At 45.3% G+C, this 18,504-nt stretch overlaps 1 protein-coding gene across 7 annotated transcripts in view; it reads left to right on the forward strand.

Moving 5' to 3' along the window:
- Positions 1-18,504, forward strand: part of FGF1 (fibroblast growth factor 1) — a 524,090-nt gene that overhangs the window by 162,532 nt on the left and 343,054 nt on the right. The window contains exon 3 of one of the 7 annotated variants that reach the window (XM_069652464.1): positions 3,767-3,964. The exons of the other annotated variants lie outside the window; for them this stretch is intronic. The gene's annotated coding sequence lies outside the window, so the exon portion shown is untranslated. The remainder of the gene's footprint in view (positions 1-3,766; positions 3,965-18,504) is intronic. 7 annotated transcript variants of the gene reach the window in all.

An 18,504-nucleotide genomic window follows, 5' to 3' on the forward strand; every position in this document is an offset into this window, starting at 1 on the left:
TTATCATGCGTGGGCTTTTGACAGACAGCAGACAGCTGCTGAGTTACGTGCTGCTCTGCCAGAGCTAGCCCCAGTGACGCAACACTGCATGAGCCCTGCGATCCATTTTTAGCGCAGGCCACATTCCTTTTGGCAGAGAGCCTGCTTCTATCGTGCTTTGAGAGTTTTAAAACTAAATAGGATTTTACAAATGTATTCAGCTAATTTATTTGCCCCTTTTATTTAAATAACTGCCTTATTTTAGTGCCTGCCCATGTCTGTGTATATAATTGTATTTGCATGAAAAAGCTTTCTCAGTGCCCCTCCCCCCACGTCCCCTGGTCTATTGTTGTGCCTAGAAGCAGTCCACAGATGTCTTGCTTAATTCTAAAGTGCTTGGGAATGAAGGAAGGGTGCAACTCCTTCCCATCACTACATGTCCCAGTATGTACTGCGTTGAGAGCACACAACTTGATGTACAAAATAACAAACACACTGCATTAAAAGAACATAATTGACTGTGAGTGGATATCTGGCAGTGACTAGGAGATGAGAGCAGAAGATTTGAACTTTTCCTGCCTCAGCCCTTCATCCCACAAAGACCAGCCAATTAAACAAATCAAGTAAATAAATGGAGCCTCATCTCCTTACAGTTTGTGTCATCAAGATTTGTAATAGTGGCAGATATTCCATGTCCCCCTTGATGGAAAACTATACCCCTTGCTCGGTTTCTTGGTGGGCACTTGTTAAAATGATAATGAAAAGAGGTATACACTGTTTACTGCATTGTACTGTATACTGAATGACGCGAGAGAGCTGTGACCAGTACCCTATTGTAGTGTGCACTACAGTACATTTGTTTAACAAAACCCATAGATATACTGTCACAGATGCAAAATGTACTGTGTCCTTGTTGCCGGACAGCTCTGCGAAGCGTGGGATACTGTCTGTCGCCCATAGCGGCTGCAGAACACATAGAGTATCTTGGTCATTTTAGGCTTCACCATGGAGAGGTGCACGCATTTGAACCACCGGCCCATTGGAAATGAGAAAAAAAGAAATAACTCAGTCAAAGCCACTTGATGATACAAGGAGTCCCATTCAGGGTCAAGGTGGCCACGAAATATTGCCAGTCATTAAAAATCTCAACAACATAAACTGTAATGTGTTTCCTGTTGTCATGGTTCTTGCTGACAGCCTGAGACCCTGATTCATGGAATTATTTCTGTGTAAAACAGGGATTTGCATGGAATTCTGCCCGCAGATCCCGGTTTGACAAATGGGGGGGTTGCGGGCAGAATGGCAAGCACATCCTCGTTTTACACACAAATAACTCATGAATCAGGGCCTAAGTCTCCGTAGTCCCGGGAGTAACCTATTGGGATTAACCGTTGGTGAGATATCCATTCCCATTCCCAAATAGGCCTCCACGCGTCAAGGGAATGCTTGATCACAGCTCCACCACGTCTCAGAAGCACGCAATTACTAATGATGCTTGCTATTTATTCCGATTATCTGCCACCTCTAGCATTTTGCACGGTAGTGTCTGCTTACTTCTCACACCAGACAGCTTGAGCTGGTACATTAGAGTCTGCATGTATAAAAGCGTAAACTAGCACTTGCCCATCTACCGGTCTACTATGTGCCTGTTCAATCACTTGCACGATCCGAATGCACCATGCCTGAAGATCATCTGTCTGTTTCTCCCCTGTCCCCGTCCCTTATTTGCACTTGGGAAAACTGCAGAATCGCTGTCAGGCCCATTTGCTGTGTCTCAACTGTTAAATGTATTATATGCACTTACTCTGCCTGTGCAGACTGTTATCGTCTCAGAATTTCAAGGACTCTGAGCGACTGTTGTTTTACCCCATGTTTCCCACCCTCCTTGAGCGCTTTGAAACACTTGCCGGTGTATAGGCGCTATATAAATAAACAATACCATACCATTCAATGAAACATGGCTAGTATTTCTGCAGCCGCTCCCCATTTGAACCCTGCTTCACCCTTCCGCGGTTCTCTCCTTAGACTTCCGTCGGGATACCCCAAGTGGGGCACAATTGGTGAAATTTCAGACAAGCCTTTGCTCGGAAAGTCCCCTATGGTCATATCTGGTCGTTGGATCCACGAGGTACTTCTGTGTGAAAAGTGTTCATGCCGTCGCCCCCTGTGGGACGACTTTGCACTAACTCCTAATTATGAGTGTAGCTACAATCTTGCTCTGTAACTTCAGACTGACCCCTCGGACATGTGGGTTGCACTTAAAACTACCATAGTCTAGATAAGCGAACAATAAATGATGTTTCTATTTTTCCATCCCAGAGTTTTCTGTTGGCGTGGATGGGAGTGAGACAGCGGGCCTGGCTCTTTAGGCCTGATGGGGGTTTCTAGGCCTGCTCCGGTTGGATAAGCCTATGCAATGGTGTGAAATATCAAAGAAAGTGCTATGGCCTCTGTGCAAGAGCGTGAAAAATCATGGGAAATATTTCTGCCAAATGGAGCTGATGAATCTGAAAATGGTTAATATGAGAACGCTATTGCGAGTGTAGTTATTTGTAAAATATTGAATAATACTTCTCGATTTTATTTTTTTTTTCTATTTTGATATTGGTTGCTCATACTCAACCTTACACAAATCAACACAAACGTTTGTACGAAGGATGCAAAGTTACATTACATTTAACATCATACTGACATTTTCGGGTCTCAGGAGGAGAGCTCAGGGGCGACCTGCTCACCTTGGAAGCAAGTCAACATGGAGCAACACAGGTTCGAACCCCGGGTTTGAACTTGGAAACCTCTGGGTATTAAGCCTGGTATAAATAACCAATTAAAATAAACAAGACAAAAATGTTCCATTTTAAAAAAAGAAGAACATTGTCTATCTTAACAACCGTTATTGCTAAAAACACAATTAAGCAAAAGACAAACCACCCAGAGCCACTTCCCGGCCCTAATTCTTTAACATTATACCCTATCACACTTCATAGTTCAGCCCTAAAAGGGAAAGGAAAACAAAAGGCAGAAACCAACATGTGCACACATCACCATCTTAACCTAATGAAGCCAGACTCTTTAAGGATTTTAATTACAGCAATTCCTCTCTAGTGTCCAAGAATTCACTTGACCTAACTGGCGTTCTCGGCCTAGTTGAAATCCCAAATCCAACTTTGGGCTTTTCAAAGCTACCGCTGACGTGCGTTTGGAAATGAACCTTAAACGCGCCTTAGAGGCGGCCATGTTACCTGCGCATGCGTCGTACAACACTAACGTGGAAAGAAATCAGACCAACAACCAAGCAGCAACTGCGCAGCAGTCTGAGGTTTGGACTCTTGGCTTTTAGACGATGAGATCGTGTTTCATTTTTATTTAAAGCGAGAGACACAAAAAGATGCATAGATGTCATGCGAATGACAAAACACGCCCACGCCACACCCCAAACCTGCAATTAAGAACTAGAAAACAGTACAAAAAGTCAAAGTTACCTGACAGAAAGAATCTGACCTTAAAAATAATTCACAAGAAAGAACCGAAAACCTCTGGATTTGCGGTTTGGTGTCCAAGGGAATGAACAATAATGCCCGGATAGTGATATTCTTCATTGACCAACTTTGAACATTTTATTTTGTTCGGTTAAGGTGAGGAGTGCTTTTTGTGTGCCTGAACATTGCCGTTGAAAAGTCACTAGATGAACTTTTGAAGGAAGTCCACTGCATAATTGCCACGCTGGGAAGCCACTTGTGGTTTTTGTACACGCATACCAACCTTAATATGATCTATTTTGCACCAGGTGGTTTTCAGGTGTGTCTGAGTTCTGGTGCCCGTGTGCTACTTCATGACGGTGGTATCATCCTTTCGAAACCCAGTGTCCAGCTGTACTTTTACAAGTGAAAGTCACTGCATGTGTGACGCAGCGTGCAAACCTGCCTCCTGGGGCCATCACTGCATAGTAACACTGTGAGAGAAGTTTTCAATCACCTAATTGGAGGTAAAGAAACATGTATGGTCTGGACAGCGGGACGGCATAGGCATTTTCTTCACTAGCCGATTCTACATTGCCAACACGATCCGTTCGTCCATCTTTCCGTCTGTCTTTCCCTTGGGTGGGAAATCGCACTGATGGGACCAGGGCCTGAGTTAGGGCAGGGCCGCCCAGGTGGCTGCCCGGGGTGCCATTAGCCCCCCCCGCCACACCAGCTTTGAGGAGTGTTTCAAGGTCTCCCCTGTGCTGGTGTGGGTGGGTGTATGACGGCACGGGAGGCACCCTACCGAAATTAAAAACGCCCTGCTCTCGGGGGGGGAGAGGGGGGGGGGAGAGGAGAGAGAGAGAGAGAGAGAGAGAGAGAGAGAGAGAGACTGACTCTCACTCTTCGACTTCAGTTCATCAAACTTCTGCTAACACATCTCTGCTTGTGAAAGAATTGGTGTAATGAAATGTCTTGATGGTGAAACAGGATGGCCTCGCTGAAGAGCAGCAAGGGGATGCAGCATTTTCTGTGCTAGGTCATTTTTTCCTTTTAAGGTGCTGTGGGGGCAGAGGGCACTTGGGGCCTCGTAGGTTTGGTAACTCGTGTACCCTTTCTGCCACTCCCAATTCTGACACATCTGCCTGATTGCGAGTGGTGGCAGGGCAGTGCTGACCCCCCGTTCTTGGAGTCCATAGACCTCCATTGGGGATTTGGAGGATTTCCCCCGAGCCGAAATTCCGCCTGCGGTAAATCCTCATTTTTTCAAGATGAATTGGAAGAAAACATGAAGCAAGTGCTGAAAGGTTGTCCTTCTACTTTCCTCCCAAACTTGAATTTGGCCTTGCAGGAAATTTCTTTAAAAATGTCATCATTAAATTTTGACAAATTTACTGCAATTTTTTCTAGCACTGCAAGATGCGTAATGACGCCCATTGGGGCTCATTACAAGTATGGCAGTGTGAAAAAAAAGTGGCAGTAACGGAATTATCACCGCTTTGCCATACTATGCGTTTGGCCCTGGAGTGGGGATTCACCTCCACCATCATGCTGGAACTAAATCCTCCCACTTTCTGCCAAATCGGTTGAATTATCGCTGCAGTAATCCTGCTAAAATCCCTAATGGAATCCTATGGACTCCAAATTAATGGGGACTAACACTGCTACCACCACTTGTAATCCAGCGGTAAATACCCCAGACTAAGTGGCAGTTACAGCAATTTGGTTGGGCGGCATTACATCCACTGGAATACCGCCCAACTCTTAACGAGGCCAATAGTATTTTTATATCTTTTGTATAGTCGCCAGGCTTTCTAACGCCTTTTAAACGTGGATAAAATAACTCAACACCCCCTGCAATGCTAGTGCATAAAGGACAGTGCAGAGGTTGGAAAAAGAGTTTCAAGGGGAATATATAACACAACACAACATTGTAGATGGGCAGCTTTCAACTATAGGGTGCAGAATGTATATACACATTGTGGTAGATCAGGAGATGGACAGCAGGATTTTCTTTATTCTCACTCCCAAAACCTAACCTTTCCCTAAAGCTACACATCTTTGCCCTGTGCTCTAAACAAATTTCAAAGAAATGGTGCTCTTCAGAATGTCTCTACAAAACCAAGAAAGTCCTCCTTCCAGAATCCTACCCTAACTTGAGTTTGTCCTTCCCACTGTAAAAGAAAGCATGGCACTGCATCAAGAAATAGAATTGGGCCTCTTAGCGCTTTCAAGTGGATGGTGGCTGGTTTCTGCCCCCCACCCTTGTGTCCCTTTCATAAGAGGGCTCCTCACCCCAAGTGCACATTCTAAGCTGGTAGGCTAAATCTCTTTTACAGTTCCATAAAGTCCACACAAGAAAGGACTCCTCTCCCTGTTTCCTTCGGTTCCTGGGTCTCTCACCCCCACTTTGGATTTTCACGTCTCTTACCTCGCCTTGGGGGGCCGTCTGTCTTTCTCCCTGCCTTGAGAGTTCTCGTCTCTCAGCCCCCTGCTCCCCTGGGGGCCTGGTTTCCTTCAACCTGCTTTGGTGTCTGGTCTCTCTCACCCCACGCTGAGGTGTCCTTCCTCTCACTCCACCATTGGGTCTAGTTTCCTTCACCCCAACTTTAGGTCTCGTCTCTCTGACCCCATTCTAGGGTTTCCTTTCTCTCACCTCGTCTTGGGATCTTAGTGGGCCTCGCCTCCCCTCCCCCACTTGCCTGGCACGACTGCGTATCTTTAGTCTCTGGAGAATCGGTAAGGTCGGCCCATGCAGCAGGAGTTCTCCAACTTTCTTCTGGTGCCCCACTTCAAGCGAGCTTGACCTTCTTTCCCACTGTCCTCCTGCGGGTCTGCAGTGTTGGAATGTTGGCCTGCTGTTGTTGGGCAGCTGGGGCTCCCTGTTGCTCCTTTCTGCCAGGCAGTCCCAACTTTGGCTCTGCCAGGTCGTCGGTGTTCTGCTGTTTTGCCTGGCCTGTGGTCAGGGCCTCCATGCCAAACATACACTCTGCGTGGTATGTCAAACGTCCCAGGTGGAGAGTCTCCCCTGCTTCCAGCTCCACGGCTGTCTCTGTATCTCTATCAGTTATTGGTGTTTCATCCTTCCTTCTGCCAGGAGGTGGGTCTTGCCACTGTTTTCTTATTCCCGGTGCAACCAGAGCATCAGAAACCCCATCACCTGTTTTAGTTTCCAATCATCCTCTAGGTCAACTCCCATGTGACTCGGGAGGATAGCTAGTGACTTGGGAGGATAGCTCGCGGACAACGTGCTTGCCTTAGTAGCAAGACGACAAAGAGCAATACATGTTCGATCCCTGGGTCCGCGCTTAGAAACCTCTGGGTATTAAGCGCGTTATAAATAACCTATCATGTATCATATCATATAGCCAAAAAAGATACTAGGGTTTTGATCATTCTGAGGATTATTCAGATCACTTTTTAGGTCCTCCAAGAGTGGGTCACCCCCAGTGAGATCTTGCTTACTCTGTTCCCTAGGAAGTGTTTAGCTTAGGAGGCTCAACACCTTGATCCCATAGAGGGTGAAACTGAAATACTTACATGCACATTTGTCAAACAATAAATGTTAGGCAAAAAACTCAGGATCCATTGGGGAATCTAGTTGGCATTAACTAACACGGGCAACCCCCCACACCTCCGGATGAACAGTATACTACACTTTGCTGCACAATATCGGCATCTGATCCTTTGTACTGACGTTCTATTATGTCCCCGGATGGGTGGACATGTCTTCGTGGGTAATCCAAGAAGGTAAAAGGCTCATCAATAGTTGAAGAGATTAAATAATTCTTTCTCAAGCTGTCTGACGGTAACGTGTGGTGCTTTAGATCATCTACATAGGGAAACTGACACCCATCAGTACATGTTGCGTGAATCCACTAGAACACATTTTAGCTGAGTCAGCTGCATGTTTTTAATCTCTGGCAGCATGACCACATGGTAGGTTAGTGGGGATATATTCATTAGGTACTGAGTTTGCTACCTTTGTGGCTACTGAGAAGGTGACTAAGGAGTTGGTAGGCGCAGTAATGGCTGCATAAAAAAGTGGAAATATTTCAGTTACTTATAGAAGGATGATGTCATAATCATTCATCACTCACATCTTGAGATGGAGCGCCATCTGATTCCAATCTTAAACTAGAATTTTGTCCAATGTACTGAATTAGCAATTAATAGACATGATGGGACGTGATGCTTTATGATCAGTCCAATGGTCATCTCTGTGCTGGCAGACAAGACTTTTTATGGCAGCGTAAGATACAGGTCACCATCGCCACAAAAAAGGCATTTGGCTGTGTAGAATGGCAATGTCTTTTTATGGATTTGTTCATTAATCATTTTTTCAGTTCATCATAACATATGTAAAAGCCTCTACATAGTGTATGTATAGAAACACCACTACAAAACAACTACAAAAAGAGAACAGCATTGCACATGTTGCTGTAGTGCCACATGTGAGAAACCCAAAGGTGTCTCACTTACAAGTCCCAGGGGGATCTGTCATCCAGGTGGCCAGGACATGGCCTTCGTTATTGGATCCAGTTCCTGGGGGTTGACCAGTGGGGGAGAATCACCTGGGTGAGGGTTCGGAAGTGGGACACTGAGGGTTGACACGTGGTATCCCTTTCCTTGTAAACCTTTTCCCCATCCTACCCTGTAGGATATTCAGAAGCTCTACCCCCTATTTCCAACACCAACACTTTCTTACACTGTAACAGACAACAGACTAACACCAGAGCCATTTATCTGACATGTCCCAACACACAGGTGAGGCAGAATCCGACAATTGACACTAACCATGAATGCCTGACGGCCCTTTACCTTCCCCACAGGGATAAAAGGCAGAGCACGAAAGCACACTTCGAGCAAGGCCGAACGCATGAGAAGACAGCTACACCAAACTGGCAGTTCAAACAGAGGAGAAAGGTGGCGAGACCTGGAAGGACGACAAAAGGATTACCCTGGACCTTTTCAACTCAAACCTGTGAAGCATCCGAAAGGGAAATCGGAAGACCAGGAGTTACAGCTGGTGTACAGAGTAGCAGATATCAACGGTACACGCAGGGGGGGGGCCTGCATTGATAGCGCAGGAGAAGAGGCAAGTTGGCCACCGTGGTACTATCCTTGACTCACAGCTGGTGAGTCGGAGGAAGTGTTTGCACACCAAACTGTGTTTAGCCCAAGGTTGCAAGTAGCAACAATTTGAATGCAAGGAATTTGAAAGAGAAAGCTCTTTTGGGTGCATTTGTGTGCATTTGAACTTGAAAGAAAGCCCAGTTGATGTCCAGGTGCAGAGGGGTCTGGCGCCACGTGGGCGCTCATTAGAAAGACTCTGACCTGGATCCGTTTATGAACTACCACAACCAGAAAGCCCTTTGAAAGGGCAAGATGAGATGTCAGAGTGGTCCTACAAAGGTCACATCAAATCGAAAAGTATCTGACCCACGGAGGAGAAAGCTAGGGAAAGGGAACCCCACTTTCAGATTAATATAAGAAAATCATGATCTGTGTTAAAGAGAGGCCGCAGTGAACAAGTCGGAGGGAGGCCCAAGTTTACAGGTTGCGATACAGAAACGTAAACTGTGAACAGTGTTCTGGAATGGCTATATGAACCCGACAGAGGGATGCCAAGGGGAGAACTGATGTGAGTGAATCCTGTACTGTGATAAAGCAAGTTGAGCTGTGTATCTGACAAGAAGGATCCAAGCCCAACGGAGGGAGATTCTAGGAGCGCATAGCATTTGCCTAAATTTCAAGCTGCAGTTGAAAGGCGGTAGTGAACCCGACGGAGGGAGGCCCAAGTTGCAAGGAGGATCCGAGCCTGGTAGAGGGAGATCCTAAGGGCGAAGAGCAATCGCCCAGGTGCAAAACCACCAAGGGAACCTTTGTTTCGTTGTGAATCAACAACCCTTCTAAAGCAAGAGACTTTATCAGGAAAGAGATTTAGCCTCTGAAGGATTTTGATATCGTTGAACTGGAACTGTGAACCTCGTGCTAACGAGGCCCAGGGGTGTGCTGTGCTTGGAAGTCCCGCCTTGTCCCGTGCTTAAAGCGTGGGGAAGGGAGACCCAGTCCTACCATCCGGATTTATCATTTTGTGAACACTTCTTTCTTTTCTGATGAACATTATCCCACACTCTTTTTGTAACTTAGTAGTGAGGATTGGCAATAGTTCTTTTTTTTTTTTTTTTAGCATAGGTCCTTTTTATTTGACATGACGCGACTAGGTTTGCCTTATTATTTGATGGTCGTAGCTTGCTCCCATCTTAGATTTCGGTTTAGATTAGGCGGTTATCTCACCCATTATAAAGTTCACTAGTTCAATAGACACCCTTGAACTGTGATCACTTGTGTCTGTCTTTACTGTTGCCTCCATGAGTTCCTTACACACAGCAGTGCCAGTGACAATTGTCCTTAGTCCTGTTCTAAATCAACATACAACACAGAACTTGCACGTGACGGCTGAACACTGTATGTTACAATAGTATTTAATGAATTGGAAGAATGGACTGGACACGTAACGTTATGCATAAGAGAGTACCCCCAACATTATTCTTGATCAGGCAGCGCTAAATCCTTGAGCGGACAAAAAAGCAAATAACGGCACCACTCCTTGTTTTCCACAATCCGGTGCTCGATGGAAACCACGCTGCTCAGTGCAAGGTTTTGCGTGAGCCGAGTTCAACATGACGTATGGTAGTGCTCATCTCCAACTCTATGCACTTTGAGGTTATGGCGCTGATGGGGAATTATTGAGAATGTTTGCCTCCGAAAAGAGAGCCATGAGAGCTGGGTTTGGATCTCCCCTCTTCAAACCCTTTTTGGATTGACCCGGTTTTGTTCTATTGTGTTGCCTGTTGAAAACTGGAACAAAGGTTGCGCACACAGGTCCATATAGTACACTTTGGCCAGGTATTTGCCTCACGGCTTGGTGGCCGAGGGGATGCTTTACTGTGATGAGTGTGGTTTCTGCACCTATCAAAACCCGGTAGTTTTGAACCTCTTGTTAACTAACAGTCCTTTTTAGCTCCAGAAACAGTTGCCCTTTTTAATTACTTTAGAATGAAAATACCATGCTGCTTTTTAAAAAATATTTTATGTTACTCTTTTGTGCCTCCTTTGTCATACTTAATTTTACCATCGTAACATATACTGGTCTTCTAGAATTTCCCCTGATGTGTGACTGACTCTTCACCAGCCCAAATGTCTACACAGCTTGGTATTTAATTACTCCCTGGGCCAGTCAAATCCAAGGACCACCTAACGTATACAGTAGCTTTTGTGTGAATGTTGGATTGGGTTGCTATGGGGTCATGGCAACTCCCTTACAACTTGCTTAGTACATCACAATGAGATTCAATTCACAGTGTGTGTTTTGTATTAATTATGCTTCTGTGGGGCCTCATGCCAAAGCACTGTATAAAGGTCAAAGACCTAGTACAAAAGATGATGTGACAATTTCAAACAGGACAGAACAGAAAGAAAAAGAACAAGACAAAAGAAAATAAACACGAGAAAATTAAAGGTAAATACTGTGGCAATAAGCCCCAAGACGGTGGGCATAATGTAATGCCCCGGGGCCCACAGTGACGGGCCCGAGCGATGCATTTAATTAAACTGCTTAAAACAATTTTTCTAAAAAAAATATCCCCTACCATACGTAACACACCTGTGAGCTCCGTGACTCATAGAGGAACTCAGCCTTTTGCCTCATTCTGCTACTGAGTCACGGAGCTCCTATGTGACTTGCAGTATCCTTATAATGTATGGTCCTTTATCCCATGTATTATCATGGATGAAGGTATAATACTCTGCTATATTTTTGAGTGTTCATCAGACACCACCTACCTGAAGTACTTTGACAAAACCTTTTTTTTTTGAGTGGACGGTAAAAAAAGCCCAATGTTTTTAATGATGTCCTATTACTTTCCCAAGAGCCTTCTAATCTGGCGTCATAGTTCATCCTCTTCGCTTTTATTAAATCCAGAGAATGCTTTGTTTCTAAGCTCTGCAAGTTCCTTGGCTCGCACAACCCCCTGGGTGTTATGCAAGCAGCCATTGGAAAGCAAGCCAACAGTATCCCAAAACCGCGTGTACCACTTTCTTAACTAGTTCGCAGAAGTACATAGAAGGTATGAAATGTCGCGAAAGCACACACCTCTTTATGTAGGCTCTGTTCCAAAAGTCTGTGTTCATCACGGTTACTCCCCATAGCCCCAGTATTACTGTGGTATCTGATGATGACGTTCTAACACCTAACGAGGGTTCGAAAACGAGGGATGTTGAGGGGGAAGGAGACCAAGCAACGCAGAGCTCTCTATGTGCACTGTGAGTGACAGGTAATGGGAAAATGGCTGAGGTACCTGAGGCAGTGCGAGTGTTGCCTGTCCTATATGCTTGTGAAATAGGGACAGAATGAGAGGATAGCGTGACATTTTGGTTGTAGCCTCAGAAGCTCAGGAGCTAAAACCAAAAAGGCTAGCAAACCCAGAGTCCTGAGAGTCCCAACATTAGCTTAGCCCCAGATATTTTCCAGACCTAGCAACACCCCTGGTGGACACGTTGCCTGATCAGGACCTGTTTTTCAGGCTGAGCTAACAAAGGCGAGACTTTAACAGTGTGCAAAAGGGAAAGAAAAGGAATACAGGAAGTGTATGGTGCTGGAGAAGGAATATAAGTCGGGAGTAGGCCATCACGGTGTATAAAGGTATGTAAATACCGGCATAAGTGGTGATACCGGCAGAATGGTAAGGAAACTGCCCAACAAAAAGAAAGTGTGAAGAGGGTTCTAAGGTAACAAGCATATGTCCAATTAAGAGTTTAACCCTGAGCTAGACAACCCACCTGGGAAAGAGTGTAGAAGGAAGACCATGTAGAATATAAGCCTGCCCAAGTATCCCTGGCAGATCCCGGTAAGCCAGCAGTTCCGTGGGAACGCTGGAAGAAGGCATTTGAACGTTACGGCTCAGGAGTGTGCGGTACAAATTAGTACGAGAACGTACCGGAATTGTCAGAAGGAAAAGTGGAAGACCTGAGTACGAAAGTGCATGAAGATATAGACAAGCATTTTGAGAGAAAATTAGCATAATCCTGAAATGGTAACGACACGTATTGGAAAAAGGAGGCAGGAAGAAGGAGAAAGTGTGGAAAGATGCCTACCAGCTCTACAGGGTTTGAAGGGGACATGCAATTTCAGAGAGCAATGAGAAGAAAGATTGAGGGGCCAATTCGTCCTGGAATGTCCTAACAGCAAAGTAAAGGACAAGTTATGATCAAATAATGCTCCGTCATTGGAAGAAGTTCTGCGCATAGCAAAGTTTGTCTAGCTCACAGAGCAACGTGTGAAGACTTTGGATGAAAGGAGCAAGTGAGTGTGAACCGTAGAAGCAACGAGCAGCACAACTAGTGATGTTGCCGCAATACTGAGTACTACAAATACAAAACAGACCCAAATGGTTGAATTAGGTACAAGGGGGCCTGTGCGTGGATGCAAACATGTTGTGAGGGAACATCTACAGGAAAAGGATATGGATGGTGTCACAACTTCAGGGAGAGTCAAAGGTGTGCCAGGTGTGACAGCACTGCAGACTAGGCAAGTAACCCAAATCCCCCCCCCCCCCGCCTGGAGATTAATATATAGGAAATGCAACCAAAGGGGACAGGTCGCCAAATGCTGCAGGTCCATGGAAAACAAGTAGCGTGGAGAAAGCAGTCCATGATGAGGAAATAGATGAGAACGTCCACCTAGTAGGATGTGAAGAAGCATTAGATCGCCCCACAACCTCTGTACAGGCTGATGTGAAGCCAGTGACGATGATTGTGGATTTGGGTGCCAAATATTCTTTGCTGCCAAGAGAAAATTGCAACATGTTGTTCAATAAAAGAGTTATGTAGACGTTAACCCGGTGGCATATGGGGAGCATGAATTAACATAATAGGTTGGTTCACAGCTAGGCTGCAGTTTAAATATCGTGTGGCCCAAGTAAAGGTTTACTTATCGGCCTCATCAGGCCAGCAATTCACCAGAACTAAGGAAATGAGCAGACTTGAATTACGCCAATGCAGGAAGGAAAGAACCAGAAGACAGGCCTTCTCTATCTATGCTCCAAGACTCTGGAACCTCATTCCCATCAACATCAGACTTGCCCCATCACCTCTACAGTTCAGGGAATAGTTCAGGACCTTCCTCTTCAAGGAATGGCTCCTCCTTAACACCTAGGCCCACACACACTGCGCTCCCCACCATACCTGAGAATCCGTGATCTGCTCCCCTGGGTCTTCCCCCTCCATGCTGCCAATTCCCACCCTCACCAGTCGGCTCCACGCTTCTTTTTTCTCTGCTTCCCTCGCAGTGTTCTTCCCATATGATTGTAAAGCGCTCTATTGCTTCCCAAAGCTAGGTCAGCGCTCCATAAATACCCTAATAAATAATAATAGTAATAATGATCAGAAGAAGCTTGATGTGAAACTGAACATCAACTCTGAAGAAGCAGAATACACGTGCCCGGATAATGGATCATGTCAGGCAAGAGATTTGTTTCACGAGAGAGCATGTTGTCTCAAGGGGTATGTACTCCAAATATGAATTCGACCAGGGTCAAGGCCGGTGGCGCAGAAGCTACATAACATAGCTGTCACAATGAGAGAAGAAGTTAAGCTAGAATCAGGAAAGTTGGAAAGGCAATGAATAATACAGTGAATCCAGACTTCGGAATGGGTCTCACCATGGGTAGCAGTAAGAAATCCGATGGGGAAGTTAAGGATATTTGTGGACCTAACAACCCAAAATAAATGTTATATGACAGGTATCCTCTACCAAACATCTGTGAATTGTTGTCAACCATCAGCCCTGGAAAACTGTTTTCCACGTTGGCTCTCATGACGGCATACCACCAGATATGATTACAAGAAGCAATGAAACCATGCACTGCATTCATTATGCCAGAAGGCCTATACCAGTATGTGAGAATGCTGTTTGGCTTAATATCAGCATCAGCAGTATTCCAGAATCTTCAATGAAGAGAAAGGAATTATATTTTTCCAAGATCATATCTTTGTGCATGGGGATGGCGAAGAGCAACAAAACAAAAGGCTTTGAGGAGCACTAGACAAATGAGAAAAGGCTGGTCTGACATTAAGTAAGGAGAAGTGCAGGTTCAACAAGTGACACATAGAATTCTTAGATCGCTTAGTATCAGCGAAGGGCATGGAGACGATAATTGAATTGATAAACACTATTGAGAGAACACAGAAACCAGAATGTAATGAGAAGCTGATGCCATTCCTGTGCATGGCTGATTACTATGCCGAATTCATGCCAATGTTGCTGATCAAACTGTGGCCTTGCATGGTCTGATGATGAAGGGATCTATACATGAATGGACAGAATAATGCGAAGAGGAATTCAAAGCAATGAAGGAAGCTCTAAAGAATGCATCAACGCTTGGTAATTGCAATAAAGGGAGAAGAACCATCATAGCAACTGATGCGAGCAACGTAGGCCTAGGATCTTGTGAGAAACCAAAGGGTATCTCACCCGCTAGTCCTCGGGGACTTGTCATCCAGGTGGCCAGGACACAGCCATCGCTTTTGGATCCAGTCCCTGGGGGTGGACCAGTGCAGGAGGATCACCTGGGTGAGGGGTCTTCGAGGAGTGGGGGTGAGGCAGTCGATGGTTAGACGCAGTATTCCCCCCTATTTTGTTTATCCAACCCATCCTATTTTTTAGAATTCACTGAGGTCCCAACTCCCCCGCCCTTTAAACACAAACACTGGGCCGAGGAAGAGTGTGACTGAGAGTAACAACATTAACTTTCACACATCGTACTGGACATGTCCCGCTAATCGGGTCAGGCAAAGTCAGGCACTTGACTGTAAGTGCATACACCTGATACCAACTAGCTCTCCTTCCACAAATAAAAGGCAGAACCCAAAGACATACTCTGAGCAAGGCGAAGACGAGTACAAGCAGAACTTCCGGGATGAAGATAAACCTACCAGAGCAGAGCGACGGACCAGGGGGCGAGAGCAACGTGTCAAACCCCAATAGTTCCTACTGTAGGTTGTTGCCTCCAAAAGGCCATGGAAATCATGTGGAGAAGGCCAGATCAGACAAGTGAAGACTGCATTGTATTTCAAGGACACCAGCGACCCTCCCAGGTGAATGTCAGAGTTGGGGAGGCGAGGCCAAGCCTGTGGTACTAACCTTGACTCGTGAATTCAATATCGCAAAACCAATAAAGAGACACGCACAGCCGGTGAGTTGGCAAGCGACCTGAGAGACCGGTCTGTGTAAAAGTTTGAAATAGCAACATTATATCACAAGTGAAGGATGGACGTGTTTGGGTGAGACGCGAGGAAAGGCAGACCTGTGAATGAACTTTGAAGTAAAAAACAGCTGCGAAATCAGTGATACGAAGTAATGCTGTGGTCCGGCAAAAGGAAGTAGCCCACTCAAAAGTCTCTGTGAAAGGTACATTGTTTGAAGTGATAAAGTGAATGAACAGCAAAAGTGAAATAAATAAGTTTAACTCCTAGAGCAGGGAAGAGTGAAAGTTAAACTGTAAACTTTGAGTTGAAGAGGTCCTGCGGTGGCCTGTAAAGAAAGCCATGCACATTCAAAAGTCTTCGACTGCCAGAAGTTGTTTGAGCCCGACAGAGGGAGACCGAAGTATAATAAGCCTGGGGAAGGGAGCCCCCTTGCAAATTTGTGTTGAACTTTGTCATGAGAAGACTGACTCCGACAGAGGGGGACCTATGTGAACTGTATGGTGAAAGGTCCTAGCCCGTGAGGTACGTTTACCAGCCCAATGGCACTCCCCTGCATCAGAAAACTGCATTTTAGCAGTATAGTTCGGCCGTACTTCTGGTGGCATTTTAGCAGTTACAAAAATAATGGCTGCGCTGTCTGCTGAGCACATATGGGGCGAGATGGAACATAGAAACCCTGAGAATGGCTGCATTTATTTTCTTCATGTGAACCCACAGAGAACAATTCAAAGGCAGAATGGCTCAGCGCTGCTGTGCTGTCATCTCAAAAACTTTAAACTGCACAAGAAAATGTCCTGTGTTTAAAGTGACCTTGCACTGGTGCTACTTTCATCCTTAAACATCACAGAGTCTGTTCAAGAAAAACACAGCCATGCCCATCTATTTCAGGTTGAACCCCATCAAATGAGGGCCATCCCTCCCTGAACGGCATGATTTTGTCAAATAAAGTCTGTGAAAAGCAGGGAATTTCATTTCAGTCCACACTACTCGCATTCACTTTGGAAATAAACACAAAGCACTTCAAAAGAAACTCTTTCTCTCCTTTGCCTGGTGTCAGTTTCAAAGAACCCATTTCCCAATCATATCCCTCTGTATAGAAATTGACCAGATCTATGAAAGCTTTCAGAAAGCAAAATGCGAGGAAAACCGCACTTTGTTAAATGAACATGAAAAAAATATGAACCCGTGTTACCCTGCTTTGCAAAACAGTGAAATGATATTGTGAAAGCTAAATGGGAAATAATACCGTAAAATGACCAGAAACACAACTGTATGTTTTGGGAAGAGGGGTTGCAAAAGCATAGGCATATTGTACTCTGTGTATTTTATTTTTCTCCACAAAAAGAACTTCAACAGCCTAGCTGAGGCTCAGGCATTCCTGTTAGACCAGTTTAGTTTAAAGGCCAAATGTCACACCTCCCGGTGATTTGATACTGCCAGGACAGGGGCCCTGTTCTATGGACTGACAAGTGTGATAACAGGTTGCCTCAGACTGCCTGGCAGAGATGTTCCCAAGGACAAAGGAAGATTCACACCCATGTGTTTGCCTCAGAAGTGGGAGTTCCCCTGCATTCAAACCGGAAGACTTCAAAGGGGGGAGCAATGGCAACCCATGTGCCAACTGACAAAGGGAAGACATTTGACGGGGGGGTTGGAAATACCGCCCACATTTGGGAACAAATCCAGCCCATTGGAATTAAAAGATTTTTACATTAAGAAAGGTATTTCAGTAATGTAAAGAAGCAGTAATGTGAAATCATGACAGTTTGAATGTAATTTTTGCGCAAGTAAAATGAGACCATGTGGGTCTTCTTGAAATGTGGTGGACGTGAACAGCAGTTAAGAGGCATTTCTGGGGAAAGCGTACATAACACAGATATAAAACTTGATGGAAATATGCCCGACACTGTTAGGCTTATGTGTAGCCATTTTTAGAATTTTAGGTAAAATATTTCCCATGAAAAACTGCAAAATGGTGCCCGAAGGGCAAAGCAGCCACACACAGACTTGGTGTTTGAAATGGCATATTCCTTGTAAAATATGGGATCTGGCTATCTGATTTTCATGAGGATAACAATTGTAAATATAAGGGTTTTGTTTCATAACTGATTTTGGCCAAAGTAACTGTGGTGAAACAAAGCACATCATAAAACACACACACTAAAACTGATGTCACTTCCATGGAACCAATCCGCAGGCAGGGAGGTGGCGACATCCACAGCCTGACCTATCCCATCCAAGAGGTATGTCCAGGTTACTTCCGCTCACATAGTAGAAATTCTCTGTCATCCTGCTTATAAAAGGAGGAGGCATAGGGAGAATCAGGAACTTCAAAAATCTGGACATTCAAAATCCAGACCTTCAAACATTCAATGTTCAAAATTCACCCTGCAAGACTCCAGACTCCAGAGCCAGGCCCAGAAGTAGCTGATCCCGATCCAGGCAGAACCTCCTATCCAGGCAGACCCACCTATCCAGAACAAAACCCTACAAAAATCCCAATAATTCAGGGAGAAAGGAGGAAAGGCTGCTGATCCCTTTTGGAGAATCCAGTGACCAGACCTGTGTTTGCCCAGCTGATGCATCCCGCTGTCCACAGAGACCAGACCCCGGTTGCCCCGCTGTTCCCTGAAAGGAGAGCCCAGCCGCTGCACAGTGACCAGATCCTTGTCCCGCTGTCCAGAGACTTGGTTAGCTGTCCAAACTACCCCCACTCAAGTTCATTTCGTATGTATCACCTTCCCCAGTACAAAAACTGCATACCTTGCTCTGTTACCTTGCATTCTGCCAACCC

This window comes from Ambystoma mexicanum, chromosome 3p, assembly GCF_040938575.1.
Source record: "Ambystoma mexicanum isolate Mex_15411 chromosome 3p, UKY_AmexF1_1, whole genome shotgun sequence".
NCBI lineage: Eukaryota > Metazoa > Chordata > Amphibia > Caudata > Ambystomatidae > Ambystoma > Ambystoma mexicanum.